Raw genomic sequence first — 19,050 nt, forward strand, 5'->3', positions numbered from 1 at the left:
ATTCAGCAGTTTGGAAAAACTCTTTGGTAGAATCTGTGAAAGGACATTTGGGAGTGCATGGAGGCCTACAGTGAAAAAAGAAATATATGCAGATAAAACCTAGAAATAATCTTTCTGAGAATCTGCTTTGTGATGTGTGCATTCATCTCACAGAGTTAAACCATTCTTTTGATTCAGTAGTTTGGAAACACCATTATTGTCCATTCTGTGAATGGACATTAGGGAATTCATTGATGCCAATGGTGAAAAAGTGAATATCCCAGGATAAAAACTAAAAGGAAGCACTCTGAGAAACCGCTTTGTGATGTGTGCATTCATCTCTTGGAGTTAAACCTGTCTTCTCATTCAGCAATTTGGAATCACATTTTTTACAGTATCTGTGAAGGGAAATTTGGTAGCGCATTGAGGTCATTGATGAAATAGGAAATATCTTCAGATACATACCAAAAAGTAGCTTTCTGAGAAACTGCTTTATGATTTGTTCATTCATCTCACAGAGTTAAACGTTTCTTTGTAATCAGCACTTAGGAAAAACTGTCTTTGTCCATTCTGCGATGGACATTTTGGAGATCATTGAGGCCAAAAGCCAAAAAGTGACAATCCCAGGGAAAATACTAGAAGGAACCTGAGAAACCATGTTGTGATGTGTGCATTCATCCAGCAGTTAAAATTGTGTCTTCAGCCGTTTGTAAACACTGTTTTGGTAGAATCTGCAAAGGGATATTTTTCAGCACATTGAGGTCTTTGGTGAAAGAGGAAATATCTTCAGATAAAAACTAGAATAAAAGTTTCTGAGAAACTTCTTTGTGATGTGTCCATTCATCTCACAGAGTTAAACGTTTCTTTGGATTCACCACATTGGAAGCACTGTTTTTGTACATTCTAGAAAAGGACATTTGGGAGATCACTGAGGCCAATGGCGAAAAATGAGTATCCTAGGATAAACACTGGATGGAAGCTATCTGAGAAACCACTTTGTGATGTGAGAATTCATCTCCTGGATTTCAAACATTCGTTTCATTCAGCTTTTGGAATCACTGTTTTTGCAGTACCTATGAAGGGATATTTGGGAGTGCATTAAGGCCTTTGATGAAATAGGAAATAACTTCAGATAAAAACTACAAAGAAGGTCTCTGAGGAACTGCTTTGTGATGTGTGCATTCATCTCATAGAGTTAAAATTTCTGTGGATTCAACAGTTTGGAAACAAACTTTTTGTCCATTCTTTGAATGGACATTTTGGAACTCATTGAGGCCAATGGTGAAAAAGAGAATATCCCAGGATAAAAACTAGAAGGAAGGTATCTGAGAAACCACTTTGTGATGTGTGTATTCATCTCCTAGGGTTAAGCCTTTCTCTTCATTCAGCAGTTTGGAAACACTATTTTTGCAGTATCTGCAAACGGAAATATGGGAGTACATTGAGGCCTTTGATGAAATAGGAAATATCTTAAGATAAAAACTAGAAAGAAGGTTTCTGAGAAGCTGCTTTGTGCTGTGTGCATTCATCTTACAGAGTTAAAAGTTTCTTTGGATTCAGTGGTTTGGAAACACTGTTTTTGCCCATTCTGCAAATGGACATTTCAGAGCTCATTGTGGCCAAAGGTGAAAAAAGGAGTATCGCAGGATAAATACTAGAAGGAAGCTGTCTGAGAAACTGCATTGTTATGTATGCAGTCATCTCACAGAGTTAAAATTTTCTGTTCATTCAGCAAGTTGGAAAAACTGTTTTTGTAGAATCTCTGAAGGGATATTTGGGAGTGCATTGAGGCCTTTGATGATATAGGAAACACCTTAAGATAAATACTAGAAAGAATCTTTCTGAGAAGCTGCTTTGTGATTTGTGCATTCATCTCACAGAGTTAAACGTTTCTTTGGATTCAGCAGTTTGGAAACACTTTTTTTGTCCATTCTGCAAATGGACATTTTGGATCTCATTGAGGCCAAAGGCAAACAAGCAGAAATCCCAGGATGAAAACTAGAAGGAAGCTATCTGAGAAACCACGTTTTGATGTGTGCATTCATCTCCTAGAATTAATATTTTCTTTTGATTCAGCAATTTGGAATCAGTGCTTTTGCAGTATCTGTGTAAGGAAATTTGGTAGTGCATTGAGGCCTTTGATGAAATATTAAACACCTTCAGATAAAAACTAGAAAAAAGCTTTCTCAGAAACTTCTTTGTAATGTGTGCATTCAACTCACAGAGTAAAGAGGTTCTTTTGTTTCAGAATTTTGGAAACACTCTTTTTGTCCCTTCTGTGATTGTACATTTTGGAGCTCATTGAGGCCAAAGGTGAAAAAGCAAATATATTAGGATAAATACTAAAAGGAAGTTATCTGAGAAATTGCTCTGAGATAAGTTCCTTCATCTCACAGAGGTAAACCTTTCTTTACATTCCACAGTTTGGAAACACTATTTTGGTAGAATCTACAAAGGGATATATGGGGGCGCTTTGGGGCCTATGGTGAAAAAAGGAAATATCTTCAGATAAAAACTAGAAAGAATCTTTTGGAGAAACTGCTTTGTGATGGGTCCATTCATCTCACAGAGTTAATCCTTTCTTTTGATTCAGGAGTTTGGAAACACTGTTGTTGTCCATTGTGCAAATGGACATTTGGGAACTCTTTGAGGCCAATGGCAAAAAAGTGAATATACCAACATAAAAACTAGAAGGAAGTTATCTGAGAAACTGCTTTGTGATATGTGCATTCATCTCTTAGAATTAAATCTTTCTTTTCATTCAGAATTTTGGAATCATGGTTTTTGCAGTATCTGCAAAGGGAAATTTGAGAGCTCATTGGGGCCTTTGATGAAATAGGAAACATCATCAGATAAAAACTAGAAAGAAGATTTCTGAGAAACTGCTTTGTGATGTGTGCATTAACCTCAGAGAGTTAATCATTTCTTTGGCTCCAGCCATTTGGAAACACTGTTTTTTTTTTCCATTCTGCAAATGGATATTTGGGAGACTATTGAGGCCAATGACGATAAAGTGAATATCCCAGGGTAAATTTTAGAAAGAAGGTGTCTGAAGAACCACGTTGTGATGTGTGTATTCATCTCGCAGAGATAAACTTTTATTATCATTCAGCAGTTTGGAAACACCGTTTTGGCAGCCTCTGTGAAGGGATATTTCAGAGCGCATTTAGGCCTATGGTGAAAAAGGAAATATCTTCAGATAAAAACTAGAAAGAAGATTTCTGAGAAACTCCTTTTGATGTTTCTTTGGCTTCAGCAGACATAAACATTTCTTTGGCTTCAGCAGTTTGGAAATAGTGTTTTTGTCCATTCCCCAAATGGACAATTGGGGACTCACTGAAGTCAATGGATAAAAAGTGAAAATACCAAGATAGAAAAAACAATGAAGCTGTCTGAGAAACTACTTTGTAATATGTGCTTTCAACTTGTAGAGTTAAATCTTTCTTTTGATTCAGAAGTTTGGAATCACTGTTTTTGCAGTATCTGTGAAGGGAAATTTAGGAGCATTTTGAGGCTTTGATGAAATAGGAAATATCTTCAGACAAAAACTAGAAAGAAGCTTTCTGGGAAACTGCTTTGTGGTGTGTGCATTCATCTCACAGAGTTCAACAATTTGTATTCAGCAGTTTCAAAACACTGTTTTTTCCATTGTGTGAATGGCCATTGGGGAGCTCTTTGAGGCCAATGGCAAAAAATGGAGTCTTGCAGGATAAAAACTAGAAAGAAGCTATCTGAGAAACTATTTTGTGATGTGTGAATTCATCTCACAGAGTTAAACTTTTCTTTACATTCAGCAGTTTGGAAGGACTGTTTTGGTAGAATCTGCAGAGGGATATTAGGGAGCACATTGGGGCCTTAGTTGAAAAAGGAAATATCTTCAGACAAAAACTAGAAAGAAGCTTTCTGTGAAACTGCTTTGTGATGTGTGCCTTCATCTCACACAGTTAAACCTTTTTTTGGATTCAGCGGTTTGGAAACACTCTTTTTGTCCATTCTGCAAATGAACATTTGGGAACTCATTCATGCCAATGGCAAAAAAGCAAATATCCCAGGATAAAAGCTAGAGGGAAGCTATCCAACAAACTGCTTTGTGATGTGTTCATTCATCTTCTAGAGTTAAAGAATTCTTTTCATTTAGCAGTTTAGAATCTCTCTTTTTTCAGTATCTGTGAAGGGAAGTTTGGGAGAGCATTGAGGCCTTTGATGAAACATGAACTATCTTCAGATAAAAACTAGAGAGAAGATTTCTGAGAAACTGCTTTGTGATGTTTGCATTCATCTTAAAGACTTAAAGTTTTCTTTGGTTTCAGCAGTTTGGAAACACTTTTTTTTCCATTCTGCAAATGGACATTTGGGAGCTCAATGAGGCCAATGGCAAAAAAGCAAATATCCCAGGATAAATACTAGAGGGAAAGCTATCTGAGAAACCGGGATGTGAAGTATGTATTCATCTCAAAGAGTTAAACTTTTCATTCAGCAGTTTGGATACACTGTCTTGGTAGAATCTGTGAAGGAGTATTTGGGGGCACTTTGAGGCCTATTGTCAAAAAGGAAGTATCTTCAGATAAAAACTGGAAAGAAGCTTCCTGAGAAACTGCTTTGTGATGTGTATATTCATCTCACAGAATTAAATGTTTCTTTCAAATCAGCAGTTTGGAAACACTGCTTTGTCCATTCTGTGGATGGACATTTGGGAGCTCATTGAGGCCAATGGAGAAGAAAGGAATATCCCAGGATAAAAACCATAAGTAAGCTATCTCAGAGCCTGCTTCGTGATGTGTGCATTCATCTCACAGAGATAAACCTTGGTTTTTTTTTTTCAGCTGTTTGGAATCACTGTTTCAGTAGAATCTACGAAGCTATATTTGGGAGTGCTTTGAGACCAATGGTCCAAAAGAAAATATATTCAGATAAAATCTAGAAAGAAGCTTTCTGAGAAACTGCTTTGCAATATGTGCATTCATCTCACAGAGTTAAACGTTTCTTCGGATTCAGCAGTTTGGAAACACTGTTTTTGTCCATTCTGTGAGTGGACATTTGGGAACTAGTTGAGGCCAAAGTGAAAAAGTGAATATCCCAGGATAAAAACTAGACAGAAGCTATCTGAGAAACCACTTTTTGATGTGTGCATTCATCTCTCAGAGATAAACCTTTCTTTTCATTCAGCAGTTTGGAAAGAATCTGTTTGATAGAATATGCAAAGCTATATTTGGGAGTGCATTGAGGCCTATGGTGAAAAAGGAAATATCTTCAGGTAAAAACTAGAAATAATGTTTCTGAGAAACAGCTCTGTGATGTGTGCATTCATCTCATATAGTTAAACCTCTCTTTGGTTTTATCTGTTTGGAAACACTGTTTATGTCAATTTTGTGATGGAAATTTTTGTACTCATTGAGGCCAATGGTGAAAAAGGGAATATCCCAGGATAAAACCTACAAGGAAGCTACCTGAGTAACCACTTTGTGATGTGTGCATTTATCTAGTAAAGTGAAACCTTTATTTTCATTCAGTGGTTTGGAAACTGTTTTGGTAGAATCTGCAAAGGGATGTTGTGAGTGCATTGAAGTCTTGATGAAATAAGAATTATCTACAGATAAAAATTAGAAACAAGCTTTATGACAAACTGATTTGTGATGTGTTTGTTCATCTGACAGACTTAAACTCTTCTTTGGATTCATCTTTTGGAAACAGTTTTTTTATCCATTCTGTGAATGGACATTTTGGAGCTCATTGACGTGAAAGGTGAAAAAGCAAAAATTCCTGGATAAACACTACAAAAAAAGCTATTGGAGAAACTGCATTGTGATGCGTGCATTCATCTAGAGTTAGAAATTTCATTTCATCGGCAGTTTGGAATCAGTGTTTTCACAGTATTTGCATATGGAAATTTGGGAGTACATTGAGGCCTTTCATGAAATACTAAATATCTTGAGACAAATACTAGATGGTGGCTATCTGAGAAACCACTTTGTGATGGGTGCAGTCATCTCTCAGAGTTAAACCTTTCTTTTCATTCAGCAGTTTGGAAAAACTGTTTTTGTCCATTCTATGAATGGACATTTGGGAGCTCATTGTGGCCAATGGTGAAAAAGCTAATATCCCAGGATAAATACTAAAAGGACGATAGATGAAAAACTGCTTTGTGAAGTGTGCATTCATCTCCTAGGGTGAAACCTTTCTTTTCATTCCGCAGTTTGGAATGACTGTTTTTGCAGTATCTGCAAAGGAATATTTGGAAGCTCATTGAGGCCTACGGTGAAAAAGGAAGTATCTTCAGATAAAAACTAAAAGAATCTTTCTGAGAAAGTGATTTGTGATGCATGCATTCATCTCACATACTTAAACCATTCTTTTGATTCGGCAGTCTGGAGACACTGTTTTTGTCCATTCAGTGAATGGAGAGTTGGGAGCTCATTGAGACCAACAGCGAAAAAGTGAATATCCCAGGATAAATAGAAGGGAGCTGTGTGAGAAACTTCTTTGCAATGTGAGCATTCGTCTTCTAGACTTAAACCTTTCTTTTCATTCAGCAGTTTGGAATCACTGCTTTTGCAGTATCTGTGAAGAGGTATTTGGGAAAGCATTGAAGCCTATTGTGAAAAAGGAAATATCTTCACATAAAAACGAGACAGAAGCTTTCTGAGAAACTTCTTTGTGACGTGTACATTCATCTCACAGAGTTGAACCTTTCTTTTGATTGATCAGTTTGGAATCAATTTTTTGTAGGATGTGCAAAGGGATATTTGTGAGCTCTTTGAAGCTTATGGTGAAAAAGGAAATATCTTCAGATAAAAACTAGAAATAAGCTTTCTGAGAAACTGCTTTGTGACATGTGCATTCATATTACAGAATTAAATGTTTCTTTGGATTCAGCAGTTTGGAAACACTGTTTTTGTCCATTGGGCGAATGGACATTTGGGAGCTCATTGATGCTAATGGTGAAAAAACGAACATCCCAGGATAAATGTATATGGCAGCTATCTGAGAAACCGGTTTGTGATGTGTGCATTCACCTCCTAGACTTAAACCTTTCTTTTCATTCAGCAGTTTGGAATCACTGTTTTTACATTATCTGCGAAGTGATATTTGGGAAAGCATTGAAGCCTAGAGTGAAAAATGAGTTAGCTTCAGATAAAAACTAGAAAGAATCTTTCTGAGCAACTGCTTTCTGATTTATGCATTCATCTGACAGAGTTAAACTTTTCTTTTGATTCATATGTTTGGAAACACTATTTTTGTCCATTCTACGAATGGACTTTTGGGAAATTACTGAGGCCAATGGCAAAAAAGCGAACATCCCAGGATGAAAACTTGAAGGAAGCTTATGAGAAACCACTTTCCAATGTGTGTATTCATCTCTCAGAATTAAATCTTTCTTTTCATTCAGAACTTTGGAAATACTGTTTTTTTCCTTTCTGCTAATGGACATTTTGGGGCTCATAGAGGTCAATGGAGAAAAAGCAAATATCCCAGGATAAAAATTAGAAGGAAGCCATCTAAGAAACTGCTTTGTGATGTGAATATTGATCTCACAGAGTTAAAACTTTCTTTTTATTCAGCAATTTGAAATCACCATTTTCGTAGAATCTGCAGAGGGATATGTGGGAGCTCATTGAGTACAAAGGCAAAAACGAGTATCCCAGGAGAAAAACTAGAATTAAGCTATTTCAGAAACTGCTTTGCATGAGTGCATTCATCTCCTAGAGTAAAACTTTCTTTTCATTCAGCAGTTTGGAAACAGTGTTTTTGCAGTATCTCTGAAGGGAAACAGTGTTTCCAAACTGCTGACTCCAAAGAAATATTTAACTCTGTGAGATGAATGCATGCATCACCTATCATTCTCTCAGACAGCTTCTTTCTAGTTTTTCTCTAAAGATATTTCCTTTTCCACCGTAGGCCTCAATGCACTCCCAAATTTTCCTTTACAGATAATGCAAAAACAGTGATTCCAAACTGCTGAATTAAAAGTAAGGTTTATCTGTGTGAGATGAATGTACACATCACAAAGCAGTTTCTCAGAAAGCTTCTTTCTAGATTTTATCTGAAGATATTTCCTTTCCCAACATAAGCCTCAATGCACTCCCAATATCCCTTTGCAGAATTTACCAACACAGTGTTTCCAAACTGCTGAATGAAAAGAAAGATTTTACTCTGTGAATGAATGCACACATTACAAAGTGCTTTCTCAGATAGCTTCCTTCTAGTTATTATCCTGTGATACTCACTTTTTCACCATTGGCCTCAATGAGCTCCCAAATTTCCATTCACAGAATGGACAAAAAAAATTCCCAAACTGCTGAATTCAAAGAAAGTTTTAGCTGTGTGAGATAAATGCACACATCACAAAGCAGTTTCTCAGAAAGCTTGTTTCTAGTTTTTATCTGAAGATATTTCCTTTTCAAACTTAGGCCACAACACGCTCCCTAAAATCCCTTTGCGCATTCTACCAAATCAGTGTTTTTCAACTGTTGAAAGAAACAGTTTAACTCTGTGAGATGAATGCACACACCACAACACTTTTCTCAGATAGCTTCCTTCTAGTTTTCATCCTGGGATATTCGCTTTTTCACCATTGGCCTCAATGAGTTCCCAAATGTCCATTCGCAGAATGGAAAAAACAGTGTAACAAAGCTACTGAATCCAATGAAACATTGAATTCTGTGAGATGAATGCACACATCACATAGCAGTTTCTCATAAAGCTTCTTTCTAGTCTTTATATGAAGTTTTTTCCTTTTTCACCACAGGCCTCAATGAGCTCCCAAATATCAATGCACAAATTTTAGATGAATGTACTCATCAAAAAGCGGTTTCTCAGATAGTTTGCTTCTATTATTTATCCTGGGATATTTGTTTTTTCACCATTGGCCTCAATGATCTCCAAAATGTGTATTCACAGAATATACAAAAACAATGTTTCCAAACTGCTGAATCCAAAGAAATGTTTAACTCTGTCAGATGAAGGCATGCATAACAAAGCTGTTTCTGAGAAAGCTTCTGTCTAGTTTTTATTTGAAGATATTTCCTTTTCACCAAGGGCCTACATGCGTACCCAAATTTCCTTTCACAGATACTGCCAAGACAGTCATTCCAAACTGCTGAATGAAAAGAAAGTTTTATCTCTATGAGATGAATGCACACATAACAAAGTGGTGTCTCAGATAGCTTCCTTCTAATACTTTTCCTGGGTATTCACTTTTTAACCTTTGTCCTCAATAAGCTCCCAAATGACCATTCACAGAATGCACAAAAACAGAGTTTCCAAATTGCTGAATTGAAAGAAAGGTTTAAATATGTGAGATGAATGCAAACACCACAAAGCAGTTTCTCAGAAATATTCTCCCTAGTTTCTATCTGAAGATACTTCCTTTTTCATCAAAGGCCTCAATGCTCTCCCAAATAATCCCTTTGCAGAATCTACTAAAACAGTGTTTCCAAACTGCTGAATGAAAAAATGGTTTAACTCTGGGGGATCAATGCACACTTCACAAAGTGGTTTCTCAGATAGGTTCCTTCTAGTTTTTATCCTGGCACATACACTTTTTCTCCATTAGCCTCAATGAGTTTCCAACTTTCCATTCACAGAATAGACAAAAACAGTATTTCCAAATTGCTGAATCAAAAGAAAAGTTTAACACAGTGAGATCAACAGGCACATCACTAAGCAGTTTCTCAGAAAGCTTCTTTCTAGTTTTTACCTTAAGATATTTCCTTTTTCACCATAGACCTCAATGTGTTCCCAAATATCCCTTTGCAGATTCTACAAAAACGGTGTTTCCAAACTGCCGAATGAAAAGAAATTTTAACTCTGCAGGATAAATGCACACATCACAATGCTGTTTCACAGGTAGCTTCTGTCTAGTGTTTATCATGGGATATTATTTTTCACCATTGGCCATAATGAGCTCCTAAATGTCCATTCACAGAATGGACAAAAACAGTGTTTCCAAACTGCTGAATCCAAAGAAAAGTTTAAATCTGTGAGAGGAATGCACACATCACAAAGCAGTTTCTCAGAAAGCTTCTTTTTAATTTTTATCTGAAGATATTTCCAATTTCATCAAAGGCCTCAATGCACAACAAATCTACCCTTCGCCAATACTTCAAAAACAGTGATCCCATACTGCTGAATGAAAAGAAAGTTTTAACTCTAGGAGACGAATGCACACATCAAAAATGGTTTTCTCAGATAGCTTCCTTCTAGATTTTATCCTGGGATTTTTGCTTTTTTGCCATTGGCCTCAATGAGTTCCCAACTATCCAGTCACGGAATGGACAAAAAGAATGTTTCCAAACTGCTGAATGAAAAGAAAGTTTTAACACTGTGAGATGAATGCACACATCACAAAACAGTTTCTCAGAGAGCTTCTTTCAAGTTTTTATCTGAAGACATTTCCTTTTTCACCATAGGTCTCAATGGGCTCCCAAATACCCCATTGCAGATTCAACCAAAACAGTGTTTCCCAGCTGCTGAAAGAAAAGAAAGGTTTAACTCCATGAGGTGAATGCACACATCACAAAGCAGTTTCTCGGAAAGTTCTCTCTAGTTTTTATCTGAAATATTTCCTATTTCATCAAAGGCCTCAATGCACTCCCAAATAACCCTTTACAGATTCCACCAAAACAGTGTTTCCAAACTGCTGAATGAAAAGACAACTTTAACTCTAGGAGACGAATGCACACTTCACAATGCAGTTTCTCAGATAGCTTCCTTCTAGTTTTTAATCTCGGATATTTGCTTTTTTTGCCATTTTCCTCAATGAACTCTCAAATATCAATTCACAGAATGGGCAAAAATAGTGTTTCCAAACTGCTGAGTCCAAAGAAACTTTTAACTCTGTGAGATGAATGCAAAGATCAAAAAACAGTTTCTCAGAAAGCTTATCTCTCGTTTTTATCTGTAGTTGTTTCCTACTTCATCAAAGGCCTCAATGTGCTGCCAAATATCCCTTCGCAGATACTGCAAAAAGACTGATTACAAATTGCTGAATGAAAAGAAAGTTTCAACTCTTGGAGACGAATGCACAAAGCACAAAGTGGTTTCTCAGAAAGCTTCCTTCTAGTTTTCATCCTTGTATTTTCACTGTTTCACCATTGGCGTCAATGAACTCCCAAATGTCCATTTGCAGAATGGACAAAAATAGTGTTTCAAAACTGCTGAATCCAAAGAAAGGTTTAACTCCATGAGTTGAATGCACACATCACAAAGCACTTTCTCAAAAACTTCTTTCTAGTTTGTATCTGAAGATATTTCCTATTTCATCAAAGGCCTCAATGCACTCCAAAATTTCCCTTAGCAGATACAGTTAAAACAGTGATTCCATGCTGCTGAATGAAAAGAAAGCTTTATTTCTAGTAGGTGAATGCACACATCCCAAAGCAGTTTCCAGATAGCTTTCTTCTAGTTTTTATCCTGGGATATTTCCTTCTTCTCCTTTGGCCTAAATGTCTGCCCAAACATCCATTCATAGAACTGACAAAAAGAGTTTCCAAACTGCTGAATCCGAGGAAACTTTTAAGTCTGTGAAATGACTGCACAAATCACAAAGCAGTTTGTCAGAAAGCTTCTTTCTAGTTTTTGTCTGAAGGTATTTCATTTTTCACCATAGGCCTCCCTGAGATCCGAAGTGTCCCTTCCCAGATTCTACAAAAACAGAGTTTCCAAACTGCTGAATGAAAAGAAGGTTATAACTCTGTGAGATAAATGCACACAATATTAGACAGTTTCTCAGATAGCTTCCTTCTAGTATTCATCCTGGCATATTTCCTTTTCCACCTTTGGCCACAGTGAACTCTGAAATTTCCATTCACATTATGGACAAAAACAATGTTTCCCAACTGCTGAATCCAAAGAAACGTTTAACTCTTTGAGATGAATGCAGACATCACAAAGCAGTTTCTCAGAAACCTTCTTTCTAGTTTTTTTTCTGAAGATGTTTCTTACTTCATCAAAGGCCTCAATATGCTCCCAATCTTCCCTTGGCAAATACTGCAAAAACAGTGATTCAAAACTGCTGAATGAAAAGAAAGGTTTAAGTCTAGAAGATGAATGCACACATCACAAACAGTTTCTGAGATGGCTTCCTTATACTTTTAATCGTGGGATTTTCCCTTTTTTGACAGTGGCCTCAGTGAGCTCCAAAATGTCCATTCACAGAATGGAGAAAAACAGTGTTTACAAACTGCTGAATCAGAAGGAACGTTTAACGAAGTGAGATGAATGCCAACATCACAAAGCAGTTTTTCTGAAAGTTTCTTTGTAGTTTTTATCTGAAGATATTTCCTTTTTCACCACAGGCCTCATTGAGCTCCCAAATATCCCTTCGCACATTAAATCAAAACAGTGTTTCCAAACTGCTGAATGAAAAGAAAATTTAACTCTGTGACTTGAGTGTTCACATCACAATGCAATTTCTCTGATAGCTTCCTTCTAGTATTTACCCTGGGATAATCACTGTTTCACAATTGGCCTCAGTGAATTCCCAAAAGTCCATCTGCAGAATGAACAAGAACTGTGTTTCCAAACTGCTGAATCCTAAGATATGTTTAACACTCTGAAGTGAATGGAAACATCAAAAAGCAGTTACTCAGAAAGCTTCTTTCTAGTTTTTACCTGAAAGTGTTTCCTATTTCATCAAAGGCCTCAATATGCTCCCAAATTTCCATTCAAAGATACAGCAAAAACAGTGATTCCAAACTGCTGAATGAAAGGAAAGGTTGAACTCTAGGAGACAAAAGCACACACCACAAAGCTGTGTCTCAGATAGCTTCCTTCTAGTTTTATCCTGGGATATTCATTTTTTTTGCCATTGGCCTCAGAGAGTTCACAAATGTCCATTCAAAGAATGGACATAAACAGTTTTTCCAAAAGGCTAAATCCAAAGTAAGTTTTAACTCTGTAAGATCAATGGGCACATCACAAACAGTGTCTCAGAAAGATTTCTTTTAGTTTTTATGTGAAGATATTTCCTTTTTCACCAGAGGCCTTAATGCACTCCCAAATATCCCTTAGCAAATTGTACCAGAACAGTGTTTCCAAACCACTGAATGAAAAGAAACGTTTAACTTTAGGAGATGAATGCACACATCGTGAAATGGTTTCTCAGATAGCTTCCTTCTAGTTTTTATCCTGGGATATTCACATTTTTGCCATTGGCCTCAATGAGTTCTCAAATGTCCCAGGATAAAAACTAGAAGGATGTTATCTGAGAAACTGATTTGTGATGTGTGCATTCATCTCACAGAGTTAAACCTTTCTTTTCATTCAGCAGTTGGGAAACACTGTTTTGTTAGAATCTGCGAATAGATATTTGGTTGCACAATGAGGACTATGGTGAAATGTATCTTCACATAAAAAGTAAAAAGAATCTTTCTGAGATGCTGTTTTGTGATGGGTTCTTTCATCTCACTCAGCTAAACCTTTCTTTATATTCAGCAGTTTGGAAACACTGTTTATGTCCATTCTTTGAATGGACATTTGGGAGCTCATTGAGGCCAGTGGTGAAAAGTGAATATCCCAGGATAAAAATTAGAAGGAAGCTCTCTGAGAACACAGATTTAAACCTTTATTTTCCTTCAGCAGTTTGGAAACACTATTTTTGTAGAATCTGAGAAGGGATATTTGGCAATGCATTGAGGCCTATGGTGAAAAATGAAATATCTTCAGATAAAAACTAGAAAGAAGCTTTCTGAGAAACTACTCTCTGATGTGTTCATTCACCTCTTAGGATTAAAGCTTTCTTTGGATTCAGCAGTTGGGTAACACTGTTTTCGTCCATTCTGCAAATGGACATTTGGGAGCTCATTGAGGCCAATGATGTAAAAGTGAATATCAATGGATAAAAACTAGAAGGAAGATACCTGAGAAAATGGGTTTTGATGTGTGTATTCCTCCCTCAGTGTTAAGCCTTTCTTTTCATTCAGCAGTTTGGAAATGCTGTTTTTGTAGAATCTGTGAAGGGATATTTGGCAGCACATTGAGGCCTATGGTGAAAAAAGAAATATCTTCAGATAAAAACTAGAAAGAAGCTTAATGAGAAGCTAGTTTGGGATGTCTGCCTTCATCTCACAAAGTTAAAACTTATTTTGGATTCAGCAGTTTGGTAACACCGTTTTTGTCCTCTCTGCAAATGGACATTTGGGACCTCACTGTGGCCAATGGTGAAAAAGTGAATGTCCCAGGATAATAAGTAGAACAAGTCTATCTGAGAAGTTGCTTTGCAGAATTCTGTTTTTGCAGAATTTTTGAAGGGATATTTGTTAGCACAATTGGCCAATGGTGAAAAAGGAAATATCTTCAGATAAAAACTAGAAAGAAGCTTTCTGAGAAAGTGCTTTGTGATGGTCTCATTCATCTCACAGAATTAAAACTTTCTTTGGATTCAGCAGTTCGGAAATTGTTTTTGTCCATTCTGTGAATGGACATTATGGAGCTCACTGAGGCAAGTGGAGAAAAGATGAATATCCCAGCATAACAAAGAGAAAGAAGTTATCCGAGAAACTGATTTATGATGTGTGCATTTACCTCACAGAGTTAAACCTTTCTTTTCATTTAGCACTTTGGAAACACTGTTTTCTTAGAATCTGCAAACAGATATTTGCTAGTGCAGTGAGGCCTATGGTGAAAAAGGAAATATCTTCAGATAAAAACTAGAAAGAAGCATAATGAGAAACTGGTTTAGAATGTGTGTACTCATGTCACAGTTAACCCTTTCTTTGGTTTCAGCACTTTGGTTACACTGTTTTTGTCCTTCTGTGAATGAACATTTGGGAGCTCATTGAGGCCAATGGTGAAAAAGTGAATATCCCAGGATTAAAACTAGAAGGAAGCTCTCAGAAAAACCACTTTGTGACGTGTGCATTCGTCTTGCAGATTTAAACCTTTATTTTCATTCAGCAGTTTGGAAACACTGTTTTTGCTGAATCTGCTATGGGACATTTGGTAGCTCAAAAAGACCTATTGTGAAAAAGGAAATACCTTCAGATAAAAATGAAAAGGATCCTTCTGAGAGACTGCTGTGTGATGTGTGCATTCGTCTCACAGAGTTAAACCTTTCTTTGTATTCTGCAGTTTGGTAACACTGTTTTACTCCAATCTGTGAATGGACATTTTGGAACTCATTGAGGCCAATGGTGAAACAGCAAATATGTCAAGATAAAAACTAGAAGGAAGTTATCTGAGAAACTGATTTGTGATGTGTGCATTCATCTCACAGAGTTAAACCTTTTATTTCATTCAGCAGTTTGGAAACACTGTTTCCCTAGAATCTGCCAAGAGATATTTGGCAGCATGTTGAGTCCTATGGTGAAAAAGGAAATATCTTCAGATGAAAACTAGAAAGAAGCTTAATGAGAAACTGGTTTGGGATATCTTCATTAGTGTCATAGAGTAAAACCTTTCTTTGTATTCAGCAGTTTGATAACACTTTTTTTGTCCATTCTGCAAATTGACATTTGGAAGCTCATTGAAGCCAATGGTGAAAAAGTGAATATCCCAGCTTAAAAAGTAAAAGGAAGGAATACGAGATAACAGTGATGTGTGCATTCATCTCACAGTGTTAAACTTTTCGTTTCATTCAACAGTTTGGAAACACTGTTTTAGTAGTATCTGTGAAGGGATATTTGGCAGAGCTTTGAGGCCTAAGGTGAAAAAGAAAATATTTTCTGGTAAAAACTAGAAACAAGCTTTCTGAGAAACTGCTTTGTGATGTGCTCATTCATCTCACAGTTTTAACCCTTTCTTTGGATTCAGCAGTTTGAAAACACTGTTTCCTAAGAACATGTGAAGAGATATTTATTAGTGCATTGAGGCCCATGGTGAAAAAGTATATGTCTTCACATAAAAACTTGAAAGAAGCTTAATGACAAACTGGCTTGGGAAGTGCGCATTTGTCTCACAGTGTTAAACCTTTCTTTTGATGGAGCAGTTTGGAAACACTGTTTTTGTGGAATCTACAAAAGGATATTTGGGAGGGCATTGAGACCTAGGGGAAAAATGAAATACCTTAAGTTAAAAACCAGAAAGAAATTTTCAGAGAAACTGACTTGTGATGTGTGCATTCATCTCACAGTGTTAAACTTTTCTTTTGATTGAGCAATTTGGAAACACCGTTGTTGTAGAAACTGCCAAGGGATATTTGGGAGCAAATTGGGTTCTATAATGAAAAAGGAAATATCTTCAGATAAAAACTACAAAGAAACTTTCTGAGAAACGGCTCTGTGATGCATGCATTCATCTCACAGTGTTAAACCTTTTTTTTTGAATGAGCAGTTTGAAAACACTGTTTTTGTAATATCTGCACAGGAATATTTGGGAGGGCATTGAGACCTATGTTGAAAAAGGAAATATCTTAGGGGAAAAACCAGTAAGATATTTTCTGAGACACTGATTTGTGAAGTGTGCATTCATCTATCAGAGATAAACCTTTCTTTTGATGGAACTGTTTGGAAACACTGTTTTTGTAGAATTCACAAAGGGATAATTGGGATCTCATGGAGGCCTATCCTGAAAAAGAAAATATCTTCAGAGGAAAAGTAGAACAAAGCTTTCTGTAAACTTTTTTGTGATGTGTGCATTCATCTTACATTGTTAAACTTTTCTTTTGATGGAGCAGTTTGGAATCACTGTTTTGGAGAAACTGCAAATGGATATTTGGGAGCACATTGAGGCTTAGGGTAAAAAATGAAATATCTTAAGGGAAAAACCAGAAAGAATTTTTCTTAGAAGCTGATTTGTGATGTGTGCATTCATCATGCAGAGTTAAACATTTCTTTTGGTAGTGCAGTTTGGAAACACTGTTTTTGTAGAATCTGCAAAGGAATATTTGGGGCTCATTGAGGCCTAAGGTGAAAAACAAAATATTTTCAGAGAAAAACTAGAAGGAAGCTTTCTGAGAAACTGCATTGTGATGTGTGCATTCATCTCACAGAGTTAAACCTTTCTTTTGGTGGAGCACCTTGGAGATACCTTTTTTTAAGATTCTGCAAAGTGATATTTGGGACCACATTCAGATCTACAGTGAAAAATGAAATATCTTCAGAGAAAAACTAGAAGGAAGCTTTCTGAAAAACTGACTTGTGTTGTGACAATTCATCTCACGGAGTTAAACCTTTCTTTTGATGGAGCTGTTTGGAAACACTTTTTTTGTAGAATCTGCAGATAGATATTTGCATGTGCATTGAGGCCTATGGTGGAAAAGAAAATATCTTCAGATAAAAAGTAGAAAGAAGATGCATTCATCACACAAAATTAAACCTTTCTTTCAATTAAACAGTTTGGAAACACTGTTTTTGTAGAATCTGCAAAGGGATATTTGGGAGTGCATTGAGGCCTGTGGTGAAAAACGAAATATCTTAAGAGAAAAATCAGAAAGAGGTTTTCTGAGAAACAGATGTGTGATGTGTGCATTCAACTCACAGAGTTAAAAGTTTCTTTTGATGAAGCACTTTAGAAACCCTGTTTTTGTAGAATCTGCAAAGGGACATTTGGGGGCATATTGAGGGCTATTTTGAAAAATGAAATATCATAAGAGAAAAACAAGAAAGTGTTTTTCTGAGAAACTGCATTGTGATGTCTGCATTCATATCACAGATGTAAAGCTTTCTTTTGATTGGCAGTTTGGAAACACTGTTTTTGTAGAGTCTATGAAGGGGTATTTGCAAGCACTTTAAGGCCTATGGTGAAAAAGGAAGTAACTTCAGAGAAAAACAAGAAAGAAGCTTTCTGAGAAACCACTTTGTGATGTGTGCATTTATCTCCCAGACTCAAACCCTTCTTTTGGTTGAGCAGTTTGGAAATACTGTTTTTGTACTGTCTGTGAAGGAATATTTCAGAGTGCATTGAGGCCTGTGGTGAAAAAGGAAATATCTTTAGAGAAAAAGTAGAAAGAAGCTTTCTGAGAAACTGCTTTCTGATGTGTGCATCCATCTCACAGAGTTAAACATTTCTTTTAATGGAGCAATTTGGAAACACTGTTTTTGCAGAATCTGCAAGGTTTATTTGGGAGTTCCTTGAGGCCTATGGTGAAAAAGGAAATATCTTCAGAGAAAAACTGGAAAAAAGTTTGCTGAGAAACTGCTTTGTGATATATGCCTCCACATCAGAGAGATAAACCATTCTTTTGATGGAGCAGTTACAAAACACTGTTTTTGTGGAATCTGTGAAGGGATATTTGGGAAAGCATGGAGGCCTATCCTGAAAAAGTAAATATCTTCAGAGGAAAACTAGAAAGAAGCTGTCTGAGAAACTGCTTTCTGATGTGTGCATTTATCTCACAGATATAAAACTTTCTTTTCATGTGGCAGTTTGGAAACACTGTTTTTGTAGAATATGTGAAGGAATATTTGGGGCATATTGAGGCCTATGGTGAAAAAGGAAATATCTTCAGAGAAAAACTTGAAAAATCCTTTCTGAGAAACTGATTTGTGATGTGAGAACTTATCTCATGGAGTAAAACCTTTCTTTGATTGAGCATTTTGGAAACAGTCTTTTTGTAGAATCTGTGAATAGATATTTGGGTACACACTGAGGCCTAGGGTGAAAAAGAAAATATCTTCAGATAAAAACTAGAAAGAAGAAGTCTGAGAAACTACTGTGTGATGAGTGTATTCATCTCACAGAGATAAAACTTTCTTTTGATGAAGCAGTTTGAAACACAAGGTTTGTAGAGTCTGGGAAGGCATATTTTGTCATACAATGAGGACTATTGTGAAAAAGGAAATGTATTCAGAGAAAAAGTACAAAAACTTTATGGGAAACTTCTTTGTGACGTGTGCATTCATCTCACAGAGGTAAATCTATCTATTGGAGGAGCAGTTTGGAAAGACTTTTTGTAGAATCTGCGAAGAGATATTTGAAGCGCATTGAAGCCAGTGGTGAAAAAGGAAATATCTTCAGAGAAAAACTAGAAAGAAGCTTTCTGAGAAACTGCATTGTGATGTGTGCATTCATCTCACAGTGTTAAACCTTTCTTTTGATGGAGCAGTTTGGAAACACTGTTTTTGTAGAATCTGTGAAGGGATATTTGAAAGCACTTTGAGGCCTATGGTAAAAAAGGAAATATCTACAGATAAA

This window comes from Pan troglodytes, chromosome 1, assembly GCF_028858775.2.
Source record: "Pan troglodytes isolate AG18354 chromosome 1, NHGRI_mPanTro3-v2.0_pri, whole genome shotgun sequence".
NCBI classification, from domain to species: Eukaryota; Metazoa; Chordata; class Mammalia; order Primates; family Hominidae; genus Pan; species Pan troglodytes.